We start from the raw sequence: 26435 nt of genomic DNA on the forward strand, positions 1-26435 counted from the left end.
GATTAAAATGAATCAGATCATCTCAGACACACAATCAGGATTCTTTAAAGAACGATCAATTCACAATAATATCCGGTTAGTTCTTGATCTGATTGACTATAATCAATTAATTGAAGATGATGGCTTCATTTTATTTTTGGATTTCTTCAAAGCCTTTGACACGGTTGAACACAAATTTATGTTTCAGACTTTAGAAATATTTGGATTTGGACCTAATTTCATAAGTTTTGTTCAAACAATCTATAATGATACAAACAGTGTAGTTATTTTACCAAATGGCATTTCTCCCAGGTTTTTAATTAACAAAGGAATTAAACAAGGCTGTCCAATTTCACCGTTACTTTTTATAACAGCAACAGAAATGTTATCAATACTTATTAAAAACTCTGATTTCAGTAAACTCAATGTTCTGGGAGAACAGTTAGCCATCACTCAGCTGGCAGACGACACGGCCACATTCATGAAGGACAGTCATCAAATACCTGAGATCATTCAGACCGTGGATTTCTTCTCTAAAGCATCTGGTTTAAAACTAAATCTCAGCAAATGTGAATTATTACCAGTTCACCATTCTGATCAGTCAGTAATTCATAACATTCCTGTTAGGACTGTTGTGAAATATCTTGGTGTTCATATCACCAAAGACAGTAAAACAATGGAGGAAATGAACTTATGGAAAACTTTAGAAAAATGTAAAGTCAATTTAAACATGTGGTCACAGCGAGACATTTCTATTCTGGGCAGAGTGTTTTTAACTAAACTAGAATGTTGATCCAGATTCATTTATCCAGCATATTCACTCCCAATTCCTAAATCTGCAAGGAAAGCAATAAACCAGAACAATTTCAACTTCATCTGGAAAAACAAAACCCATTCCATAAAAAAAGGAACAATAATTCAGGATTACAGTGCAGGTGGACTTAAAGCCATAGACTTTGAACGTTTGGATGGTATGATTAAAATAAATTGGCTTAGGTCTTTTCTGCAAAATGAAAGAAATATTTGGTTTCATATTCCTTCAAACGTTTTCTCTCATCTAGGGGGCATTGAGTTGCTTCTAAAATGTGACTTTGATTACAGAAAACTTCCTATTAAACTTATCATCAGCAGGTGTTACTGTACTGGAAACTCATCTACAAACATAACTTTAGTCCACACAATACTCCCATATGGAACTGTCGGTATGTTTTATGTAGAAACAAATCTTTATTTTACAAAAATTGGATTGATAACGGCATTTGGTCATTACTACATATTATGAACGACAATGGAAACATTATCTCATTTGAAACTTTTTCCAGTAAGTTTAAATTAAATGATAGAAAACAATATAACAATGTGATCAAAGCCTCAGACTTTGATCCAAATGTCCTCCAGTTTGGTTCAAAATGTTCAAGTTCAGCTTCCATCTCTGTTGTTTGATGGTCGACCGGTTAATTCAAAACTTCCAAACTCATTTATACGATCTTTATTTGTTAGAGAAATGTTTCCAACATTTGACAAAAATCATTCTATGTCACAGCATTACACAAGAGAGGAAATAAGCAAGTTGAGGTCTCAGTTCATTAAATATGGAGAGAAATTAGACTCAGTCGGATTTGTGCGTGCGTAATTCTTGATTTGTGCGTAAATTAGGATTTGTGTATGCATATTTCTTGCTTTGATCGTGCGTAAATTAGGATTTGTGCATAAATTTGGATTTGTGCGTGATTTGTTACTCACATAATACGTTTTGTGTATAAGTTAAAAAAAATATAAAATGATAAAAATACAAAATGCAATTTACGTATGCACAAATCAAGATTACAACAGCTTGAAACTACTTACACACACACATCTTTAAAAAACACGCACGAATCCTTTGTTACGCACACACGACGCCAAAGTTACGCACGGACCTACCCTGAGACTGTTTTCACGTCTCACAAATTCGTCCGTAAGTGCTGCGTTTAAATACCAGTGGAATGCTCGGTCATTACAATTTTCCTATCAGCCTTCCCTTCTAAACGTATCCAGACAATGACTCAATCAATACATGAAGACAGTAGATGTTAGTGTTGAACATAGAGGCTACTTACTTCGGGGCGCTGACCACCGAGATGGGCCGCCATTCTTCCCGTGACTCTCTCAGTCTGACTGCCTTTGAGTTTTCCGGAAGAAAAAAAACAGTGCCCCCTACTGGTCGTTCGTGTTACGCATTTTGGATCAATTCGGTGTCTCGGAGAATAATATACTTTTAATATATATATTAGCGTTTAAAAGCGAACGTCATATTCTCAGATAATAATTTTTATTTTCCTTTAAAGTTTTTTTAAGCCCTGCTACACCCACTGAAGGAAATACGTTTAGAAGGGAAGGCTGATAGGAAAATTGTAATGACCGAGCATTCCACTGGTATTTAAACGCAGCACTTACGGACGAATTTGTGAGACGTGAAAACAGTCTCACGGTAGATCCGTGCGTAACCTTGGCTTCGTGTGTGCGTAACAAGGGATTCGTGCGTGTTTTTTAAAGATGTGTGTGTGTAAATAGTTTCAAGCTGTTGTAATCTTAATTTGTGCATACGTAAATTGCATTTTGTATTTTTGTCATTTTATATTTTTTTAACTTATACACAAAACGTTTTATGTGAGTAACAAATCACGCACAAATCCAAATTTATGCACAAATCCCAATTTACGCACGCACAAAGCAAGAATATGCATACACAAATCCTAATTTACGCACAAATCAAGAATTACGCACGCACAAATCCGACTGAGTCTAATTTCTCTCCATAATTAAATATCCAATTTTCCCAAAATACAAAGAAATCCATTTTAAAATAATGAATGCAGTCTATCCATGCAAAGAACTGTTACACATACGTTTTGGTTTTCCAGAAAATAACTGTTCTTTTTGTGATATAAATATGGAAACACTTGATCATTTGTTTTTTGAATGTATATATGTTTACAGTTTTTGGGAGGATTTCTTTTTTTGGTGCTCTTCAAAGTTTCCCTTTCCTATTTCTATTCAATACAAAAGCACATTATATTATTTGGATAGTTTCTGGTGATAATCTATTTGATTTGACATTCAATACCTTGTTAATATCTGGTAAATTTTTCATTCACAAGTGCAGATTCTTAAAAACCAAACCATTATTCAATACATTTCTTAAAGAAATCAGTTTATATTTTAAATCTCTGACATTGATGAAAAACACAAATGCAATAAAACTGTGTATTTTCATTGAAGATCACATGCTGTATCACAATCCCTAGTATTGTAAACTACAATTCTATATATTTTGTTTTATTTATTTATTTATTTTCTTTTTCTCTCTCTTTTTTGTGTGTAGTTATTATGTGTATGTTTAAAGTTCAAATAAATTGTTTTTTTTTTAAAAACTCGATCGGCGAAAAAAAAATTCTTGTGACGTCATATCCGCTTACCAAGCATTTTTGACAATAGTATTTTTGTTTTTTAGACTTTTTATTAAAATATATTTCGTGACTTAAAAATGTTGTAAATTATTTTCGTAAAAAAATAAATATTCGGATTATCGAAATGTAAAAGGCTTTTTCAGAATGAAGTTATCAGCGTGACCCGGAAGTAAACAGCAGCGCGGCGCTAGCAGCTTGAAGCTAGCTTGTGTTCAGAGACCGGCGGCGATTTTGTCCGGACGTTCGTGAAGTTTTTGGACCCAAAGGAGGATACGAACTGTCAGCATCAAGTGAAAAAGCAGCGTAAAGAGCTGTCCCTGACTTCCCGCCTCGTCTCACTACAGACATTTCTTCAACAAGACTTCAACAGGATGGCGGCGGATGTAGATTATCGTCTGTGGGAATGGTTCACAAACTTGCACTCCGCTGCAGGTATTAAGTACCTGTCTGTTGCTTAGCACTTCAACTTGGACGACTTGTCGCTGTGGGCCCGCGATGGGGTTGGTTGATGGTTCTGGTTGTTTTGATGCAGACAGCTTTTCTCAGTACGATAAGTACAACCATATCTATATAAGCAAATCTTGGGAGGGGGGGGGGGGGGGGTCTTTCAAGTCCACCTGAGTGACGATGGAGGGATGGTCCTTCTGGCTTCCCTGCTGTGGAACTACTCTGCTCTGCAGCTGGTGGAGCCAGAGGTCCAGGCGCCTCCTCCTGCGTCGCCCCGGCCTGCCGTGCGGCGAGTCGCTCCTAAGGTGGTTGTGAGGGAGCCCCCTGTGTCCCCTCCTCCAACCAACCCTTTTGAGTGGGCTTGCAAGGTAGGGAAGGCAAAGGTAAGCGTCAGCTCAGATTTTTAAAACAGATTTTTCCTGTTTTAAACTTGTCCATGTGTTCAAGGTGAATCCAGCTTCCTGAAAGCCAGACCAGAAGTGGCGTGTGCAGAGCAGGTCTGTGGGACAAGGAAGGGACTAGATCAAGTGTCTAAATAGTTTTCTTTTTTTCTTCTTATCCATAGAAAGCAGGTCAGTTTTAGGAAAAATAAAACTGCAGTGTGTGTGTTGTGTCCACATGATAACATTTCTGTGTTTTCTATTCCTCAGGCTGCTCCTCTCCCGGTGTCGCCCGTGCGCTTCAGCCCTGCTATTCTGGATCTGATGGACAAATTCTACCCGTCAGATCTGGACTGTGCTGGAGCTGCTGCGCCTGTTCCCGCTGGGAACAAGGTAACTGTTTTGTCTTGATGCTTAGAGTTCAGAATAGCTTTATAACTGCTCCTAAATACCTTTTTCTGGTGTTTGTCATCATTCCTCAGACGTCTCATGCTAGGCATTGCCGGAGGGCTGTGGCTGCATTCCAGAGGGCTGCCCCCAGGTAAGAAGAGGACACATTACAGTGTAGATTGTTGTAGAAACAGATTTATAAATTAGATGTTTTTCATAAACATTTAATGCTGTGTATTTCTGTGTTCTTTTGTTTTTCACTAAGGCGGAGGTCCCCGAGCACGTGGAGGTGAAACCCCGGCCTTCACCTGCCAGGCGTGCCAGGAAGGAGAGGGTGCCGGCCCAGGTATAATGACTTTGTATTTTTTTTCTGTCAAAATGCTGCAGCACCTAGTTTATGGTAAAAGTCTGACATTAAATACATTTCATGTTAGTGTGCGGGACCGCGTGGGGGTGACACCTAGGTCTCCTACCAAGGACGTGACGGTGGAGCGGCCTGTGGACCAGATGAGAGGAGAAAAAGGAAAAGCTCAATAGTCTTTAGAAGTGATTTTATTTATGGTCATTTTAAGATTGACATGTTTGATGTGTTCCTACTGAAGGAAAGAAATCGTCCGCTTTTCAGTTCTTTCCATCCATGCGTGTTCGTCAGTCGAGAGTGGTAAAACAAACAAGGATTCAACCGGTTTAAAAATACACGAAGTTTATTTCCCTGCCAATAGTTCTAAAGCACAGATTAAAACATTAATGCAAATATATCTCGATTCTCAAGTAAAGATCTACTGACGCACAAGTTACATGCGAATTATTCGTAGATTTTCCCAAGAACATTGGAAAACTTTAAAACCAGTCTTTTTAAGATGTGTTTGAATCCCCGCCTTCCGGAAAGATCATGGTCGCTGGATCTCCGCCCCTGGTCGCTCTGATTCGTCAGCTGATAGCCCGCCTGCTTCCTCTGGCCAATAGCTGACGATTGCCAACTTCAGATCCGCTCCGCCTCTCGGGGGCCCGTTTCACCGGCGCACACCGTCCGATGATCAAAAGAGTCCCCATCTGGTCAGAGTAAATCATTCCTGGACAACTCAAGGTTCCTTTTACCGGTATCCCGAGCAAAGGTCAGCTCCAACCTCCACATGAGAACACGAATCTTCACACTTTCCCAGGGGAAGAATCTTCAACCCAGATGGTACGGATGTAGACCATGGCATATTTATTGCACCTATGGAAAACACCTAACTTTGCACAAAGAACATCCTATTTCTTCACAGGATGCTGCAACCATAAAGAAAAAAGGAATGTCACACGACCATAAATCTGGATTGGTCAACATAAGTTCACTTCACACTAAGGATAAAGCTGCAACATAATAAAGAATAAGATATTAAAACATACATTTTCTACACTACTTAAGCTTTTGTTGTGTGCTCCTTTATTAACAGACATGATTCTTGGGCAAATATGATCAAAATGCTTCCTAAGCCTTAAATTAATAACCAGTACATTTATGAATTTGATTTTAGGTGTTCAGGTTCGATTTATGATTTAATGCAGAAAAAGAACATTTATGTTTTTTCCTTGAAAGTAATGTTTTTTTTCTATTTTTCTAAAGGAACAACAGCAGTGTGGACGGCCTGCTGCAGGAGGTAAGAATAGCAGCAAAGGTAAGAGCTGTTCTCCTTCCTGCATCTGCTGTGTGGTTAAGCCACGTTCAGATCCCATAATCTCGTTTGGTCCCTCTGAATGTAACAGTGAGATGGTTCCTGCTCCTGCCAGTTCTAGTGTTGAGGCTGTGTCAGATGATAGTTCAGCTGACATGGAGGTTGGTGTGACGTTTGGCTCCTCGGATGATGAGCTGGTAACATCTGAGGTCCAGGAGCCTGGTCCTGTTCCTGCTGCTGGGACGTTAAAGTTCCCCAGCATCAGAGGATCGTTTCACCAGGGCAGTGAGCTGTTTGGGAGCAACAGTGCATGGCCATCTCTTTGGTGGCTGCTGCCAAGCACACTGTTAAAGGTGTGTTTCAGTGGGACAGTTGTGAGTTGGATTCTGTGCTGCTTGCTGGAGATCAGGTTTACTCGGACCTGCAGAGACAGAACAAAATCACTGACTCTGCAGGTTTTCTGAGAGTGACTGATCTTCCAGGTCAAGTAGTGGTAGATGGGGTTGAACTGTCCTGTGTTTTTGGGGAAGTTGTTAGCGGGGATGCTAGAATCTATTCGGGTGAGTTTGTAGATGTGGGTGTGTTGGTTCCCCTGAGGGAGGGGCTGGCTAGGATGACGGCACAGTACAACACGTGTCTGCTGACGCTGTGTGAGAACACGTGTGCCGTCATTGCTGAGAATGGACGCTGGGCTATTGTAGACTCCCATTCTCGCAGTCCTGAGTGAACAGGTGTATTATTTTGACTCTGTGGGTGAAGTTCATGACTCCCTGCAGAGGTCAGTCCAGGGCATTGTGTTGACTCAGTCTGAAATAGTTGGTGTGGTTCTCTTTTCTGCTTCAGAAACGTTTGGCCCTTTCTTAGGAAGTCCTGCAGAAAGTAACTCCCTGAACCTCTGCAAAGAGAGCCTCTTCCATGACACTTCATTAGATGTCAATGTAGAAGCTAAAAAGACGGCAACAAAACGAAAAATTGAATTAAAAAGTGATAATGCAGGCCCTTTAGGTGAAAGCCTGAAGAAAGTCAAATTGGATGATGTTGCTGTGGAGGAACAGGATGTCATTTTTAGTCAGCCTGAGCAGGAAATTTTCTATTTTAACCCTTTAAATCTGGATGTCTGCCAGGCTCTGTGCTCAATGTTAAATATTGAGTTCCAAAATTTTAATGCCCCACCTGCTCCTCCCATTGGTTTGTTAGGGCCCCCCTGCACCAACCAAAGAATCATTGGAGATGGAAATTGTTACTTTAGGGCCATCTCTCAGGCTGTGAGCGGATCCCAAAACAGCCACAGAAAAATTTGGTTAGCTGTAGTGAAACAATTGGAAGCAAACCCACATCTGTACAGCTGGGTAATTGGCCATGAGTTCTCCTCTGTGGCTGAGTACATAACCAAATCTAGGATGTGTTTCGTTAGTGTTTGGGCCACAGACGTAGAAATTCAAGACACGGCTGATTTATTACAGTAGGAGGAAACGTTTTTGTATTGTTTGGTGGCAGGTGGCTTCGGCACCAGAGCAGCGCTCGACAATTACGTGAACACGCCATTTATATAGAAATTTGTCGTGGAACACATTTTGAGACTGTTGTGTGCGTTAAAGATCCACAACAGGACCGCTGTGCTGGTTGTTGTCCCTCTGCCAACAAACAACCAAAAACATATCACACACGTTCATATGCCAAAGATGACATTTGTTCTACAGGCATGAACACAACTTCCATAATTGAAAACCAGAGCAAATGCATAAAAGTTGCTTCTAAATACTTGGTATACCAAAAATAAACAGCAAAATAAGTTTAAAGGAACGGTTAAAGCACGTTATTCGGAAAAAATACATGAAAGATGCAAGTTACAGATGGAAAGTCAAGTTAATAAAAAGGAGGCAACTAAAAGTATCATATTTAAAAAATGAGGATTACAGAGAAATGTTTAAGTCAAAAGAGAAAACAAAATATAGAGACGATTCCGCTCACAGGACCATGGTGAAAGCTCAGAGCATTGGCAAATATAAAAAAGATAAAACACAAAAACTTAAATTAAAGACTCCCACAGGGAGAATCCTGCATTCAGAAAGAGTGTCATAAGTAATGTTCAACGGAAGAGGCAGTTGTTAAGAAAAAAGGCAGAGAGTTTTCAGGAAGTAATGCAGGACTTCCTAAAAAAGGTGGAAAAAGGTCCAGAGTTTGTTTGCTGTGTGTGCAACAGACTTCTGTTTCATCACCAGGATTTGCTGTGTGTCAGGGAGACATACAGCAAATCTGTGAAGAAGGCAGAGATTGCAGATGCGTGCATTAGTGAGGACTACCTGCACCGCTGCAACATGGACTGTGAGAGCCCATGTTTGTTTTTAGGGACGGCGAGGAGCGCTCTGTGGATTTGCCACTGCTGCGACTCCAAGTTAAAAAGAGGTCTGACCCCGCCTGAGTGGGTCGGTAACAACTTGGAGGTGTGTCCTGTCCCACCTGAGTTGGCCTGTTTAAATAGTTTAGAGCAGCATCTGATTGCACTGCATATACCTTTCATGAAGATGCTTGCTCTGCCTAAAGGTGGGCAGAATGGTGTTCACGGCCCAATCACGTGTATTCCTGCCAACTTGGTGCAAACGACCAATGTGCTGCCTCGGTCTGACATGGAAGGGTCTCTGCTGCGCGTCAAATTAAAGCGTAAACTGACTTACAAAGGTCATTATGAGTATCAGTTTGTGGATACACATTAGGCGAGCCTTGCAGTATTTGAAACGCAACAATAAGTATTACAAAGACATAGACTTTAATGAAGCTTGGCTCAATGACTTTTGTAAAGAAGAATTGGAAGAAGAAAATCGAAACGAACCAGAAAAGCAGACGGAAAAAAAAGAGGATGAGGCCGATGATGGAGAAGATGAGCTTCTCCATGACAGACAGAATCACTGCATGTTCCAAGATTCTGCTCTGTTCCCAGTGGACATCGGCCAAGAAGTCCTGGACCAGTATTTTGAGGATATTTTGAATTTGGCCCCGGCGGAAGGAAATAATCCGGTCCGACTATTGACAAATCGAGAAAATGAAGCTAAATGTTTTCCTGTCATCTTTCCCGATGGTAAAAACGTTTACCACGAAAACAGAAGGTTCAAATTAACTCTCTCGCGTTACTCTAACAACAGGATCCTCCATGCTGACGGTAGGTTTGCACAGAACGTCGAGTACATCTTCTTTGCACAGTACATGTCGGAGGTGGAGAAGGTTGTTTCCAGTGTGTCTGTGGCTCTCAGAAAAGAAAAATCAGGAAGTGCATCTGAAGGTGTAAGTGCCGATGCACATTCTGAGAAAACCCTGAAGAAGCTGCTGGAAGCAGATCAGGGCTTTTGTTTCCTCCGGCCTATTCGAGGCACTCCGGCATTCTGGCAGGCAACACAGAAGGACCTGTTGGCCTGTGTTCGTCAGCTGGGTATTCCAATGTGGTTCTGTTCGTTCTCTGCTGCCGACATGGGTTGGAAAAATCTCCTCGACACTGTGTTAAGACAGGAAGGGAGAACCCAGACAGCTGACCAGTTGGATTGGGCCGAAAGATGTGAATTGTTGTGCAGGAACAGTGTCACAGCGGCACGCAAACAGCGGCGAATCTGATTGGAAAAATTCAATTACTTCAATACTTACTTACTTCAATTACTTCTACAGGATTGAGTTCCAGCAGCGTGGCTCCCCTCACGTGCATGTTTTGTTTTGGATTGAGAGTGCTCCACGAATAGGGAAAGAGAAGGAGGAGGACGCAGTGTTTATCGCCAAATATGTCTCGGGATGGTGAACTTTTGAAGGAAATTGTTCTGGCTGTCCAACAGCACTCTAGGAACCACACAAAGTCGTGTAAGAAGGGGCGGAACAAATGTCGCTTCAACTTTCTTAAAACAGCATCCGGCCGCACATTTGTTATCAATGACGAAAAGTTTCAGAAATGCCCCAAATGTACAACCCCAAGGTCAAGGCTGGCCAAGAATCCAAATTACAATTCATCTGCGGCATAGTCACCCACATTGAATCCTACACAGAGGGGGGGTTTCCAAAACATGTTTATGTCAGATTTGATGATGAGGAAATTGGAAAAATAGCTCGGAGGACGTGTGCCAAAGCCGACTTGCCTGGTTCCACTGCTATAGAGCCCGAGGAAGAGCGGGTGAGCCAAAAGGGGGGGATGAGGAGACAGTTCCCACTCAAGCTGGCATGGGCTTGTACCGCCCACAAGGTACAAGGCCTGACCGTGGACAAGGCTGTGGTCTCCTTCAACAAGATCTTTGCTGCTGGACAGGTTTATGTTGCTGTGAGTCGGGTCAGGACCATCAAGGGGTTAATCATTCGGGATTTTAAGGAAAAGGCTATTTACTGCAATAAACATGTGAAGGCTCCTCTGGAGAAGATGCCCCCCCCCCTCCTGAGTGATGAAAGAAGATGCGACCGGTCTTCTTTCAGAGTTTTTCTGCTGAATGTTCAGGGATTGTGCAGACATGTCTCCTATCTGGCCCACTGTACACAGCAGCTGCAGCCTAACTGCATTGCTGTGACAGAGACATGGCTGACCCCTAGCTCTGCCTTAGAAGCTGTCCAAATGGACGGCTTCAGCTTTCCTACAGTGGAACCAACCCAGCATTAGTTGGCCTGAAGAGCCAGCAACATGGGGGGGTTGGGATCTACTGTACGGACGGAGGAGACTACCAAATTCTGGAGAAGCCAGACCTTAATTTAGAGTGTGTTGTTTACAGGAGTCTGGCTCTAAATTTAGTGTTAGCTGTAGTGTATCGGCCCCCCTCCTATCCTGTAGTGCTGTTTAGGTCCCACCTACAGGATTTGGTCATTTGGTTAGAAACTCAAAGTGAATCAGTAGTAGTGATGGGAGATTTTAATGAAGACATCCTGAAGTCCTCTTCCATTTTTAATCTGATGACGGACAGAGGCTTCAGGCAGCATGTCACTTCTCCCACAACAGAGAGGGGGGGGAACCATCATAGATCATGTCTACGTAAAAACTTCCAAATTTACTGTCAAGGCCGTGGTCAGTCAAATTTACTTCAGTGACCACGAGGGGATCCTCTGTTCATTTAGAGGGGGAAGGGGGGGCGGGGGGTCTGCTGGAAACAGCCTGGTGTTTATTGTAAGGTTGAGCATTATAATGGGGGGGGTAAAAGTTTAAGAGTAACATCTGGGGAAAGATGTGTTTTTTAAATAGCTTTCTTTCATATCATGAAGTAGTTTACATTTTATGAAATGTTGGGTTTCTTTTACTATTTTTCAACAAGCATGTGACACAAAAACATGTAATATGCAATAGTTTGTAGAGATAATAGATTAACAATTAGTTTGATCGGCTTGCAGAAGCTTACAGAGGAAGCTTTCTACTTTCGTTTAGCGGCGTCATTTTTCCATCCGCGTTCAGCGGATTACAATGAAAAGCTGTCCATCTTCCGCTCATACAGCAGTAAAAAGATCGCAGACAAACACCTCCAGCCCAGCTCAATCACCAACATGGACAAAGTGCCGCTCACTTCTAACCTCCTGGTGAGTCTCAATGTGGAGAACGGGAGCAGCGCGGTAGGATACGTACAAAGGGCCAGGAAGAGTCTGATTGGTATTGTTGTGGGAGGCAGCGCCGGGCGAGTTACGCCACAGTTAGTGAGCAGCAGCAGCAACGACACAGACTGACTGATGACAGGGAACCTGACGTGTTTGTTAGAAATGTAGTCCGGCTGTTCATTTCAGATCCAGAAGATGAGGACTTTGAAGAATTTTTATGTTAGTTTTAAGTTTTATGACTATTTAAGTTTTATGACTTTTATGACTTCTGAAGTAAAAAAAAAAAAAAAAAAAAAACTCAGATTTGCTTGCGATGTTTTTTTTTTAAAACACAGTGTTTGTTGTGTGTGTGTGCTTAAGCCGGGGTTTTCACTAGTGCATATGTAGGAAAGTAATGTGTTTGTTTGTGGTAAAGGCAGCGCTGTCTGTGCAAGAAGAAGGAAGGGAGACGCCACACTGGCTCATCTGACTGGTGGGGGCTGCCACCACCTTCCACCATTCCTGGGGGTACCTCATGACAGTGCACCCCCCATGATTCAAGTGACTTAGTGATGTTTAGGTTTACCACTGGATAATTGTAACTTTATACAAATGGGGCTAAAATAGCAGATCAACATCATGCACCATCTCAGAACATATTGCCAAACAAGCCAACTATGGTAGTTATGCTAATCTGGCTAAAAGTGCTAGCATTGCAATCAGCATCAACAAGTGACTCAGAAAAACACAACTTAAGACGATCATAATGGTAAGAAAATGTGATAAGTTGATAGAAAATCCACTTTTTCTGTTGATTTTATCAAATTTTATCAAAGCACGATTTCATCTTTTGGTCACCTATGGATAATAAATCGACGTCAGCTTCAGACAAATGGGAACAAGTAGACTTTTTGGTCTTGGAGCAATGGAGGTTTTTCTGCTAACCACGCCCACATTCCCTACATGTTCATATCCAATGTGAAGAGGATCCACTCAGATGGGACATGGAGTGAACCCACACACAAAGGAAAAGAAGATGGGACTTCCCTCAATGTGTCGTTCCGGATTAGTTCTGGACCGGACCGTTTTCTCCTCCTGTCAGCTACGGGCGCATGCAGAAGAAGATCCTCCAATGTGGGCCTGGTCCCTGGGAAAGGAGCCAAACACTTTTCCATGAGGTCCTGTGTAGAAGAAGAGAAAAAGGATGAAGCTGACAGATGCAGGGGTCCATCCAGTCATCCAAGTGAAGAAGGTTTTCTTACCTCCAGAGAGCTCACAAAAACAAAAACAGCTCCAATCAAATGGGCTTGTTCGGAAAGGACGTCCTTGGAGAAGTTCCGCTTGGCGTTGGGAGGCCAAACTCCCCAAACTGCACCAAAAGGAGAAGCTAAGCAAAGACACCGTCATACCGGACCTATACAGGCCATCGGCCGGTGCCCCCACAAAACCTCCCCACCAGGTACAAAGTCCACATACAGAAGATTTCTTCTTTAGATCTTTTTTTCTATAAATATTTGAATTTTTTTCTTCATGGCTCCAGTTTTCAAGGATGGATGGTGTCATCCTTGCAGCCATGGATGGAGAAGAAGCTCCTCCACTGTGGCCCTGACATGCGGGTGCAAACTCAGCATTTTCCCAGGAATTCCTGGCAATCTGTGAAGAAGAGGAGAAATTTTCACTAATCCTGTTGTTCACTGAAGCTCACATGTTCCCAGATGTTTTTGCCATGGGGAAAATGGGTGGTCCTCGGCTCAGGGAGGTTCTGATAGAGTGATGTTTAGCTTCTCTGGTTCTGAAGGTTTTGGAGGAGGTTCTGCCTTCGGTTAAAAGTTTGCTTGTGTCCGTGCGCAGACAGACGGCCTGAAGCGCTGAACCAGCTGGTAAAGACGCAGGTCAAAGTCATTGGAATTTATGGAGGAAAAAAAAAAACATTGTAATGGTTCAACAGAGCTGAAAATCTATGAATAATTTTTTACCTGACGGAAAAATACATTTTTTTTTAGCTTCAGCCTTTTCCAGTTTTTCCACATTCTCCGTGTCTACCATGCATTGCTGCACACAGACACCGCTCAATGCAGCGATCACTATTCAAACCACCCAATCCCGCGAGATTTGCGTTCAATCCCAATGCAGGCCTCTAACGGACAGTGTTCTTGAGTAATGGACTACATGCCTACATGGCACGCTAATGCAAGTCACAAACTTCTTTACCTCCATTTCATTAGGAAGAATATATTATTTATCCCACTGTTTATATTTGATTCAGCAATTTGAACATTTTGTTTCAGATTTTCCTGTTCATATAATGACTCAGGAATCCACACCCGCATCCTCCTCAGATAACTCTATAGACAGGTATTGGTTCAATTCTTCATTCTTCCTTTTTTTTAATACTCCTGCAGAACAGAGCTGCCTGGTCCAGACAAACCTGCTGTTTGCTGCAGTTCCGGGCTGGATTGTACATCCGTAGGACCAGGGCTGAGCACTTCTGCTGTAAAAGGGCTTTAGAGTCCCACTCTGATCAACTCTGTTGATCTATTTTAAAAGCCTTCTCTGTGGAGGAGCAGAAAAAAACAAATGGGCGAACTTCAGACAGAGACGAACGAGTTGGTACCCAAGAATGGAATTCTACAGTTTGCAAACGGACCTCTTGATGAAGTCCTTTGCACAAATTCTTAAGACAACGATGAATAAAAACTGCAATAAAAGTGGTCTATATTTCGGTTTAGATTATGTTAGGAAAACCAGGAGCTCAAGAAAAAAGTGGAAGAGCTTGAAGAAGAAAGGCAAACACCGTCAACTCCGGTAAAACTGCATCTCAAAATTTTAAAAGCATATCTAACCATCTTTCATCTGAATCCTTTAGGAAACTTCTGGGTCCTCCTTTGATTCCCCGGCTGCTCAGACCAGCACTGCCAGGGACTGTTCTCTAAGGTTCCGGTCACACAGTGAGTTCTGCTGCTTTGAACCTCATGAATTAAGATGAAGCCGTTTTTAGCCAAAATTCAACGTTTTTTAATCAACGTTGCTCTGACATTTCTCTGTCATTTCATTCTGAGGACCTCGGATTTCAATACCTAAAATCTAATTGGTTTCAACCCTTTGTTTTCCTATTTCCGCCATGTTTCGGCGCTTAACTCCCTCTACAATTTTTAACCTATTTTAACCATTTAACTATTAAAATGTTCATCTCTTTCAGCTTATTCTAGCTATGACTTTTGGTCCTTGAACTTTTCAAGATAGTTTTTTTCCTCTCTCTCTTTTTTAGAAGAGATTTTTTCTGACTCTTTTAGGGTAATAATATGACTAATGTCTTTTTTTAAGCTAATATTATTAGATGTATTTTAATGTGTATGGATACTTATTTTAAACTAAGTGGTAACAACTTATTTTGAATTATGTAATAATAACTGAAAGACATTGCTGGGTAACATTTCATGTCTTTTTTTTCTCTCATCTCAGAATGGCGCTGAGACAGGTGATTAACATCAGACAGAGGGGCCCATATGCAGCCCCCCCACCGCTGCACATCTGCATTTTAAGGGAGAAGGAAAAGTCCAAAGTAATTACATGGGACTTTTCCAGCAATACAGCTGCCCCACAAACTACCATAAATAATAAAGTGGTAATCATTACAGACGGTCACTCTGTAGAAAAAGTGACCTTATTCAAGGAACTGGCCTCCAAAATGTTTGTGGGAAGATATTATATAATGAAAGAGTATAGGCTCCAGGGACATACCCCCCTATCACATTCTCCCCACAAAGCACACGGCCTTCTATTGGACACCTCCTGGAGTCACTGGAACAGGAGGCAGACAGACTCCTGGATCCTCCATCAGTGGTCACACCCCTGATAAGTGTGGACCAGGTAGAAGGTCAACCCCTCCTCACCATTGAGGGAAAAGTTTTGGAGGTAAGGATGTACGAGTCATCTAAATGCTCACAATCTGTCTCAACAGAACATGTCCTTTTTACACATTAATTGTCTTCATTAGGTGTTTGCAATCAGGAGGATAAAGAGTGGGAGGAACAATGTTCCAATGAGGCAGCTTCTATTACACCAAGTATGTACTTCTAAATGTCTTAACACTGTGTGTGTGCATACAATAACTTCTCTCTGCACAGGACGGGGCAGAGGTGAACATCTCTGTTTAAATTGGAAGTGGGTGGCCATGTGAGGCTCAGACACATGAAGCGTGGAGCTTTGGTGGGTGGGTTCCATCAGTCCACAAATTACACCACAATAGAGGTAGTATTGTCACACATCAAATCTAAGCTGCCCCCCACCCTGGACCCATACCAGTTTGCATATAGAGCAAAACGATCCACAGAAGATGCAGTCTGCTCTGCCCTCCACCCAGTTCTCACTCACTTGGACAAGAAAGACTCATATGTGAGAATGCTGTTCATAGACTTCAGTTCAGCATTTAATACCATAATACCACAACAACTCATCTGCAAACTGGACAGACTGGGCCTCAGCACCTCCCTCTGCAACTGGCTGTTGGATTTCCTCAGCCAGAGGCCTCAAGCAGTTCGTGTTGGCAACAACATCTCCAACTGCATCACCCTGAGCACAGGGGGCCCTCAAGGCTGTGTGCTCAGTCCCCTGCTGTTCACCCTGCTGACACACGACTGCACACCACCCTACAGCTCCAACCACCTTGTGAAGTTTGCAGACGACACAGCACTAGTGGGGCTCATCACCAAGAACGATGAGACCCACTACAGAAAAGAGGTGGAGCTCCTGACCATGTGGTGCAAAGACAACAACCTCTCGCTTAACGTCAGCAAGACCAAAGAGATTGTTGTCAACTTCCAGAGAGGCCACACCCAACACCCCCCACTCACCATGGAAGGTGCTGCAGTAGAGGGTGAGCAGCACCAAGTTCCTGGGGGTGCACATCAGCGAGGACCTCTCCTGGACAACCAACACTGCATCACTGGCCAAGAAAGCACAGCAGCGCCTCTACTTCCTGTGCAAACTCAAGCGGGAAAGTGCTCCACCACCCATCCTGACAACATTCTACAGGGGAAACATCGAGAGCATCCTTTCCAGCTGCATCACTGTGTGGGGGGGGAGCTGCACGGACAAAAACAGGAAAGCTCTACAATGCACAGTGAGAACAGCTGAGAAAATAATTGGTGTATCACTCCCCTCCCTGCAAGACATATACACCACCCGCCTCACCCGCAAGTCCGTCACAATCGTAAATGAAGCAAGCCGCCCTGCACACAGTCTGTTCAGCCTCCTGCCCTCTGGAAAGACGTATAGGAGCCTCCGCTCCTGCACTACCAAACTCACCAACAGCTTTATCCATCAGGCTGGGAGACTGCTGAACTCACTCCCCTCCCCACTAAAGGCGCCAGCCAGCAGGACCACCGGAATAGGACAAACACCCCTCCTCCACTAAGTGTTGAAGGACAAACACTTAACACTGAACTGAGATTTCAAATAACTACCTCTGCATATGCAACTGCACATGTAAATAACAGGTATTCCTACCAACTACCTTACCTACAACTAGTGTACCTCCAAGTACACTACCTGTAAATGCACACTGTTGGCTCATGTTGCTTTAAACAACCTGCACCTTATTTTCACATATTTACTGTTTTCACATTTTTTATTATTTATTATTACTTAAAGATTAGGCCTAATCTAGCCACAGGGGTTGCAAGCCAGTAACTTCTGTGCCGGTCCCAAGCCCGGATAAATAGAGAGGGTTGCGTCAGGAAGGGCATCCGGCGTAAAAATTGCCAAAATAACCATGCGAATCATCCACAACACTTTAGACATACCGGATCGGTCGAGGCCCGGGTTAACAACGACCGCCACCGATGCTGTTAACCTACAGGGTGTCGGTGGAAATTTGACTACTGTTGGTGGAAGAAAGAGGGGAGGCAGAAGGGTCCGTGACCAGAGAGAGAAGGGAAAAGGCAGGAACATAGGTTTGAGAATAGGGACTCTTAACGTTGGCACAATGACAGGGAAAGGCAGAGAGCTGGCAGACATGATGGAGAGAAGGAAGGTAGATGTACTGTGTGTGCAGGAGACAAGGTGGAAGGGCAGCAAGGCACGTAGTATTGGAGGAGGATACAAACTGTCCTATCATGGTGCTGATAGGAAGAGAAACGGGGTAGGAGTGATTCTGAAGGGGGAGTTCGTAAACAGTGTTCTAGAGGTGAAAAGAGTCTCAGACAGGATGATGAGCCTAAAGTTAGAAATTGAAGGGGTGATGGTGAATGTAGTCAGTGGGTATGCGCCACAGGTTGGCTGTGAGTTAGAAGTGAAGGAGAGATTCTGGAGTGAGTTGGATGAGGTCATAGAGAGTTTTCCCAGAGGAGAGAGAGTTGTTATTGGAGCAGACTTTAATGGGCATGTTGGTGAGGGCAACAGAGGTGATGAGGAGGTGATGGGCAGGTTTGGTGTGAAGGAAAGGAATCTGGAGGGACAGATGGTGGTGGACTTTGCGAAGAGGATGGAAATGGCTGTAGTCAACACTTACTTCCAGAAGAGAGAGGAACATAGAGTGACATACAGAAGTGGAGGTAGGAGTACTCAGGTGGACTACATCCTATGTAGACGAGGTCATTTGAGAGAGGTTAATGACTGCAAAGTGGTGGTAGGAGAGAGTGTAGCCAGACAGCACCGCATGGTGGTGTGTAAGATGACTCTGGAGGTCAGGAAGAAGAAGAGAGGGAAAACAGAAAAGAAGACCAAGTGGTGGAAGCTACAGAATGAAGAAACTTGTGAGGAATTTAGGCAGAAGTTGAGGCAGGTCCTGGGTGGTCAGGATGAGCTTCCAGAGGACTGGGAAACTACAGCAGAGATTATCAGGGAAACAGGTAGGAAGGTGCTAGGTGTGTCATCTGGAAAGAGGAAAGACGGTAAAGAGACTTGGTGGTGGAATGAGGAAGTACAGGAATGCGTCCAGAGGAAGAGGTTGGCTAAAAGGAAGTGGGATGTAGAAAGGACTGAGGAAGGTAGACAGGAGTACAAGGAAGCGCAGCGTAGAGTGAAGAGAGAGGTGGCAAAGGCCAAACAGAAAGCTTACGATGAGCTATATGACAGGTTAGACACAAAGGAAGGAGAGAAGGACTTGTACAGGCTAGCCAGACAGAGAGACAGAGATGGGAAGGACGTGCAACAGATGAGGGTGATTAAGGACAGAGATGGAAAGGTGCTAACAACCCAGGAGAGTGTACAGAAAAGATGGAAGGAGTATTTTGAGGAGCTGATGAACGAGGAAAATGACAGGGAAAGAAGGGAGGAAGATGTGGTTGTTGTGGAGCAGGAAGTAGCAGAGATTGGAAAGGATGAGGTTAGGAAGGCTCTGAAAAGGATGAAGAGCGGAAAGGCCGTTGGTCCTGATGACGTACCTGTGGAGGTATGGAAGTGCCTAGGAGAGACAGCAGTGGAATTTCTAACAAGGTTGTTCAATAGGATTTTAGAGAGTGAGAAGATGCCTGAGGAATGGAGGAGAAGCGTTCTGGTCCCGATCTTTAAGAACAAGGGTGACACGCAGAACTGCAGCAACTATAGAGGAATAAAGTTGATGAGCCACACAATGAAGCTGTGGGAAAGAGTAGTGGAAGCCAGGCTTAGGAAGAAGGTGGAGATTTGTGAGCAGCAGTATGGTTTCATGCCCCGTAAGAGCACCACTGATGCCATTTTTGCTTTGAGAATGTTGATGGAAAAGTACAGAGAAGGTCAGAAGGAGCTGCATTGTGTGTTCGTAGATTTAGAGAAGGCGTATGACAGGGTGCCGAGGGAGGAGCTGTGGTACTGTATGAGGTCGTCTGGAGTGGCAGAGAAGTATGTCAGAGTAGTTCAGGACATGTATGAGAGAAGTATGACGGTGGTGAGATGTGCTGTAGGTCAGACAGAGGAGTTCAAGGTGGAGGTGGGACTACACCAAGGATCAGCTTTGAGTCCTTTTTTGTTTGCTATGCTGATGGACAGGCTGACAGACGAGGTAAGACAGGAATCTCCCTGGACAATGATGTTTGCGGATGACATTGTAATTTGCAGTGAGAGTAGAGAGCAGGTGGAGGAACAGCTAGAGAGGTGGAGGTTTGCTCTGGAAAGAAGAGGTATGAAGGTCAGTCGTAGTAAGACAGAATACATGTGTCTGAACGAGAGGGATCAAGGTAGAAGCGTTAGGTTACAGGGGACTGAGGTGAAGAAGGTGCAGGAGTTTAAGTACTTGGGGTCAACAGTTCAGTGTGATGGGGATTGTGGAAAAGAGGTGAAGAGGCGAGTGCAGGCAGGTTGGAGCGGTTGGAGGAAAGTGTCAGGAGTGTTGTGTGACAGAAGAGTGCCAGCAAGACTCAAAGGAAAGGTGTACAAGACAGTGGTGAGACCAGCTCTGCTCTATGGGTTAGAGACGGTAGCAGTGAGACAGAGACAAGAGGCTGAGATGGAGGTAGCGGAGATGAAGATGTTGAGGTTCTCCTTAGGAGTGACCAGGTTAGACAGGATAAGGAACGAGTACATCAGAAGGACGGCTCACGTTGCCTGTGTTAGCGACAAAGTCAGAGAAGCCAGACTGAGATGGTTTGGACATGTTCAGAGGAGGGATAGTGGATATATTGGTAGAAGGATGTTGGAGATGGAGCTGCCTGGCCGGAGGGCAAGAGGACGGCCAAAGAGGAGATACATGGATGTCTTAACAGAGGACATGAAGTTGGCTAACGTTAGGGTAGAAGATGTTCATGATAGAGTGAGGTGGAAAAGGATGATTCGCTGTGGCGACCCCTGATGGGAAAAGCCGAAAGAGAAAGAAGAAGACTTAAAGATTAGGCCTGTTTCTTTGTAGTGGATCTGCACTTTACTGTTGTTTATGTCTACACACGGGACTGTGAGAAACGTAATTTAGATTCCTTTGTATGTCAAGCACATGTGAAGAAATTGACAAATAAACCTGACTTTGACTTGTATGGACTAAAACTGTAAAACTGACAATGAAAAAAACACTGCAAAATGACATGTACTCAAAGAGTAAAGTTGGAAAATAATTACTAAAATTGTTTTTGTAGGTGGTCATCCAAGCCGTGGAGGAGGTGCAGCTAAAACTAATAGCCGTCAGGGAGGGTAGAGAGAAAGGGGGCCTGGAGCTGCTCCTAGAAGACCATGAGACCTTAGATGTAGGTGAAGAGCTCTGGAACTCTCTGGAGCACTCATTCAAAGATGGGCCTCTCACCATTCAGGCTGAGAAAACGGGGAAGAGGGTGTCAAAAATAACAGTCATTAACTAATCATTTTTTATTTATTTAATGAAATGTAACAAAATAAAAGTGTATTTATTACTATTATTAATTATAATTTATCATATTTAAAATAGAATTTATTATTATTATTTATTTATTTTATTTCAAATAGTATTTACTCTTATTATTAAAGTTTAGCCAGTAGTCATGAACGTCATTGTTGAACGTTTACTTTGAAAAAATGCAAGGCAGCCGTCTTAACATAAGACCAAATAAGAAGAACAGATGAAGAGACTCACACAGACTGTAGAAACAAAGACTGACAACAGTTTGATCAAAAATGCCATTTCTGTCTTCAGGTCCAACATTCAAGCCGGACCCTCTTGTGTTTGCACTGTGTGTCATAAAGCCTTGTTTCCAAACCAGGTCCTAGTCTGCAGAAGGTCCAGTTATGTAACGCACCCAGCAGTCATTGAACCGTGTCTGACAGGTAAATATGTCCACGTGTGGGAAGGTTCCTGCAGAGACCAACCATGTTTAGTTCCTAGCGAGAGACTTTGTGTGCTATGCTGAAGGTCCCCCAAAGAGGAGAGGTAGGGCACACAACCTGAAGTTGAGACAGTAGAAAGACAATTCACGGATTCCATCCCATCTGGCTGTGTACCAGCAAAGGCCGACTGCATGAAATGTTTGGCAGCTGAACCACAAGCTTCAAGTACAAAAACGTGGCAACTTTTTAAATATTATGTCCAACATAGAATTTCTATTGAAAAGGGGAAGAAAAAAGAAACCAAACCCAATGGTTAATAATTCTGTCCATGTGTTTGGTGTTTAAATGTTTTTCTAAATCCAGAAAAAGTCCCAAGTACTCGACCACATGCAGTCTGAGCACATTTAAGTCGTATATTTTTCCCATCTACATTACCATGATCTACTCATAAATGCCCAACAAGTGTATTTGAACTCAACTCAGAGTGACAAACAAACACCTCATCTCAAATAGACGTGTTCATGAGCTAATGAAGCAGCCCGGACCCAACTTCTGCAACACGGGGGCTCTCCTTCACTTCCCAACATCGTTGTTGTAGACAGTTGTCTGGATGAATGTCAACATGCTGCGTAGCATTGGGTTGTACTTTGTAGCAAAAACACAATTTGCCTTGAAAAGTTCATCAAAGACACCAAGTGAGGAAGCAGACCTGCAAGCGATGACATTTGTGTAAAGGGTGATAGAACTGGTGGATTTCTTTCCTACTTTGTCCTACAGCCAGGAGATCGGGTGGAGTGCTGGTCGTGATGGAATCAAGATGTTCTTGAATGTTGGTTCCTGTCTGAAACGACATGAAAAACACATTGAGGCTTCTACAATGACACTGCAGTAACATTTCATTCCAAAACTTACTTGTAGAGCTGGGAAATAATGTAATTGGGCACAAGAACATTTGTGGTGCTAATCAATCATGGTATCTGCACATGTATTCTCAACATGACAGCACCAGGCGCATTGCTGAAAATAAAAACACACCTTCTTGAAGACCACCAAATGCTTTTCTGCTTGGGAAGCAGACACTTCCTGGTCTTTTACAACCTTGGGCAGAAGGAGGAACAAGGTGCAACAGCAGCAGAATGGATGAGGTCACTGTCTCACCCTGAGAATACACAAACATTTATTTCAAGTGGAGCATCGGCAAAAGTCAGACAAGTAAAAGAAAAAAATGGGAACTATTGCAAAACGGTAGTTGAAACTGTCCTAATTTACAGGAAATGAATAGAGTTTCTACTGCCTGTAACTCTACCAATGCTGTCATCCACTTCAGCTCCACTGTCAGGGTTATCAGCTGCAGGAGGAGATCTTCAGACTCACTGCTGGTTTGCAGCTTTCTCCATTGTTGGATGACCTTTTGCTTGAATGCAGTCGTCCATTTTTTTAAAGAACGTGTTATTTATTTTTATCTATTTAATATTTAAAAAGTACCTTTCAAAACCATTTATAGGTCAAACGTCTAATAACATTAATGTCATCATTTTTCATAACCGGTCCTGGAGAAAGGGTCACTAAGACGGTAAAGACGCTCACCATTCCCCCTGGCAGACATTTCTTTCACATGTCTTGGTGGTGACGTCCTGCAATACAAAGAAATAAATGAGTTGAATGCTTCATGCTTTGCTAAAGATGAGAATGACATGTTAATCATACACTAAGTCTACTAAGCCATGATGATGAATTAGCCATTCTTCTCTGTCATGTCAGCAGCAGTATGTCAACCATCTTTCTTCTGGTTTCATCTGTTAAATACGGAGTTTTAGGGCCAGTTTACAAGAATTTTTTTAATTAAGACTTTTATTAAGTCGTTAATTTACGAGAAAGAAAGTTATAACTTTTAAATTATGAGATTTTAATCTCATAATTTTTATCTAATAAATTTACGACTTAAAATCTTGTAAATTTACAAGAACAACTCATAGATGAACAAGGAAAAATCCCCAAAGGTTTCCGTTTATCGGAGCCTAGCTTGAAGATGAAATATGTGGAGCCTTTTGTGAAGCTTTATTTCCAGATAGGTTTAAAAAAAACAAAGAGATTCTGAACCTTTTGGACTCAAAATCCGATTATTTTCAGTGGAGCCGTCTTTCCAGGGTTCAGTGTCAGTAAAGTCATCTGTAAAATAAGGAGCTCAGAGACACGTTTGGGTGTAGAGGATCACTGCAGCCTTTATTCTCCTTTTCATTCACAAACCCTGAAGTTCATCTGTCACCTTATATCATGAACCTGTCATCTGAACACCAATGCAGAAGTAAACAGTGTTCTATACGCCCCCTCCTCCAGATGAAACGTCCCGTTTCCACACGAAACAATAAAGAGGAATGAAAATAGTCTGTTATTTTAGCATTAGAACGTTGAAAATGCCAAAAAGTGTTCCTCCTCAGACAGAAGCTTCACACAGACGTAGAGATCTTGTCTTTAATGGAGGAAGAAAGGATGAAGGTGGACATCTGCAGGATTACGGGGAACTTCATCGACGGGCTGGAGAGATCCTGCAAACCAACCATCAATGAATAAAACCTTAATAATTGTAAATCAAACTAATGAGCTTCCAGACATTTGGAACGTTATCAAGAAACATTCAGCTCACCTGTTCAACAAGGTTTAGTCGGTCTGCTCTGCTGCGTTCACTTGCTGCTGCACTGTATGCTCACTTCCACTTTAACTTTGTAAATTTACAAGGTTTTTTAGTGTAAATTTAAGAGACTTTTTCTTGTAAATTTACGACTTAAAATCGCATTTTTTTTACTTTATATTTTGTGGCCCTAAAACAACGTCGTAGTGAAAAACTTGCTTCCATTATATTCATTTATTATTTGTTCCCCACCAGGTTTTTGGGTAACATGGATTCCATCAACTAAACACACAGATGTAATACCATCCCATGTCACTAGAGGACTATCCACACACACAGTTAAGAGTCGAAAAAAAGTTCCTTACAGTGAAGAAAAGGGTTTAGTCTTTTTTTTTTCCAGGCCTGATCGATGCTCGGCTGCGTTGTGGCAAAAAACCAAAGAGGGCCTTTTCACCTGTTAAGCAAGCATGGAAAAAAACGTGCACGTCCTCACGTAGCTGATGGTTAGAAACTGTTGGCGGGAGAAAATCTCTGCAGGCGAACTCAGCGGTATCCGACTGTGCAGCGGGACAGAGGAGGCGGGAATCTCTGAGGCCTGGGGGTTGGAATCAGCTCAGCTCAGGTGTGCTCGGTCTCCCACAGGGTCCAGATAGACTCGGCTATGGTCAAATGCAGAAAAGTCCCCTTTAGAACTTTGGACATTTGCTTTGGGTCGTTTTTACCGAGCATAGACTAACCAACACGTTACAGCATGCTAACGCTAGTCGCAATTAGCATTTTTAGCTGCATATTGTAATGAATAAAACGAGCGGTTAAAGTAACACATTTAAGAAAATTATTACTTACATAACAACAGTTTCCACATTTCTGAACAGAAAGTTGACTCTGAAAAACATCGTAGCTCCAAGAATTCAGCGTCAGCTCCGCTCCTCACCAACGTCTGACTCTCTCTGCCCGGCAGTGAAACGATTTTTCAGATCGTTTTTCTTAGGACACACCCACTTATCTCTGATTGGATGGATCATTATACAGACAGATTACACAGCAAATCACATCTCGGAATGACAAAAAAATACATACAGGTTAGGTTGTGGGGCAAAATCAGAGTTTTACAACATACTAGACCAACAAACTTGATTTCCAATGAAACTTTAAACAAAAAACAACATGTTAACCAAACCAACAAGTGGCCATTGAACATTTTTAATAAATAATACATTTTTATCTTTTAATAGTAGCTTAGTCTGTTTTATTTTTTATTTTGACTGGGCTACACAGAGAAAAGAACTTAAGCAAATTAAAAAGGGCATCAACTAAACAAGGATTGGACAAGAGACTAATTTCAGCAATTTAAGCAATATTTATTTTACAGGTTCATATCCTTAAAAATAATTATTTGATTAGAATAATTCTTACGTGCTTGGCCTCTGAGTCCAGCCTTAGCCGTTTACTGGATGGACTCTGAATAGACGACGGTGTCTTGAGAATCAGATGAATCAAGGAATGATTGATGATTGCTCAGAAGATTGTAGCATAGGAACAGAATCTGAACGAAGACATCAAACAAGTTCTTTTATCAAAAAGATTAAAAATGTAATTCACACAAACCAGTGGCATATTTGGTGGTTAATACTCTGACAGAAGGATCCTTAACTACATCCTGAAACACATGATCATCTAACTCAGACCCAAAGCTGTCAACAAACTTTCCACCTTTGGTCACAGCAAGGACAACACATTTTGCAAATGGTGCAAGGAAAAAAACAATATTGTGTAAACCAGATTCATGAAATAATATTCTTCAAACACCAACATATCTAAGAAGTCAAGGACAAAAAAACATCCATAAAGCAATGTGTGAATTAGAAATAAGGAAAAAAATACTATCAATTACAATTAGGACTCAAAGCTTTCAATTAAAGGCTAATTTGTAATATCAATCTGCTACCTGCAATCCTAAACTCTTTCAGATCAAGCTCCGTTGTTCTCACATCACCAGTCTGGTCTTCATCAACATGGTTCCTGCAGCTCATCAGTTCTCAAAATCTTAAAAAGGTTCAATGTTACGGCAATGACACAAAGAGCAAACATGTCCTTTACAGTAGAGCATATCAGATGTTCATTATATATATATTTATTCATTTTCTTGACCGTTTTCCCTTTCGGGGTCACGGGGCTGCTGGAGCCTATCCCGGCCACTTATGGGCGAAGTCAGGGGACAACTATTATATATATATATAATTGAAGACCAGTTTGAGGGAGTTGGTGGTATTTTAAGCTA

At 42.4% G+C, this 26435-nt stretch overlaps 1 protein-coding gene and 1 long non-coding RNA gene across 14 annotated transcripts in view; one reads left to right on the forward strand and one right to left on the reverse strand.

The window, feature by feature from the left end:
• LOC144988962 (NLR family CARD domain-containing protein 3-like) overlaps nucleotides 1-26435 on the forward strand; it is a 207703-nt gene that overhangs the window by 50794 nt on the left and 130474 nt on the right. The gene's annotated exons all lie outside the window — the stretch shown is intronic.
• Nucleotides 4050-25137, reverse strand: LOC144989451 (uncharacterized). Of its 11 annotated transcripts, none has more exons than XR_013653645.1 (9): nucleotides 25001-25137; nucleotides 24520-24813; nucleotides 22832-23159; nucleotides 22561-22684; nucleotides 22291-22366; nucleotides 21459-21553; nucleotides 20848-21036; nucleotides 13083-13473; nucleotides 4910-13001 (listed from the first exon to the last, which is right to left on the reverse strand). It is a non-coding gene; the product is annotated as an uncharacterized LOC144989451 (long non-coding RNA). The 11 variants fall into 11 exon arrangements; XR_013653650.1 differs by lacking the exons at nucleotides 20848-21036; nucleotides 21459-21553 and adding an exon at nucleotides 23233-23321 and having other exon boundaries at nucleotides 22235-22366; nucleotides 22832-22939; nucleotides 23113-23159; XR_013653647.1 differs by lacking the exons at nucleotides 20848-21036; nucleotides 21459-21553 and having other exon boundaries at nucleotides 22235-22366; nucleotides 22832-22939; nucleotides 23113-23159.

The sequence above is a fragment of the Oryzias latipes genome, chromosome 2, assembly GCF_053564925.1.
Source record: "Oryzias latipes strain Hd-rR chromosome 2, Olatipes_Hd-rR_3.1".
Classification (NCBI taxonomy): Eukaryota; Metazoa; Chordata; class Actinopteri; order Beloniformes; family Adrianichthyidae; genus Oryzias; species Oryzias latipes.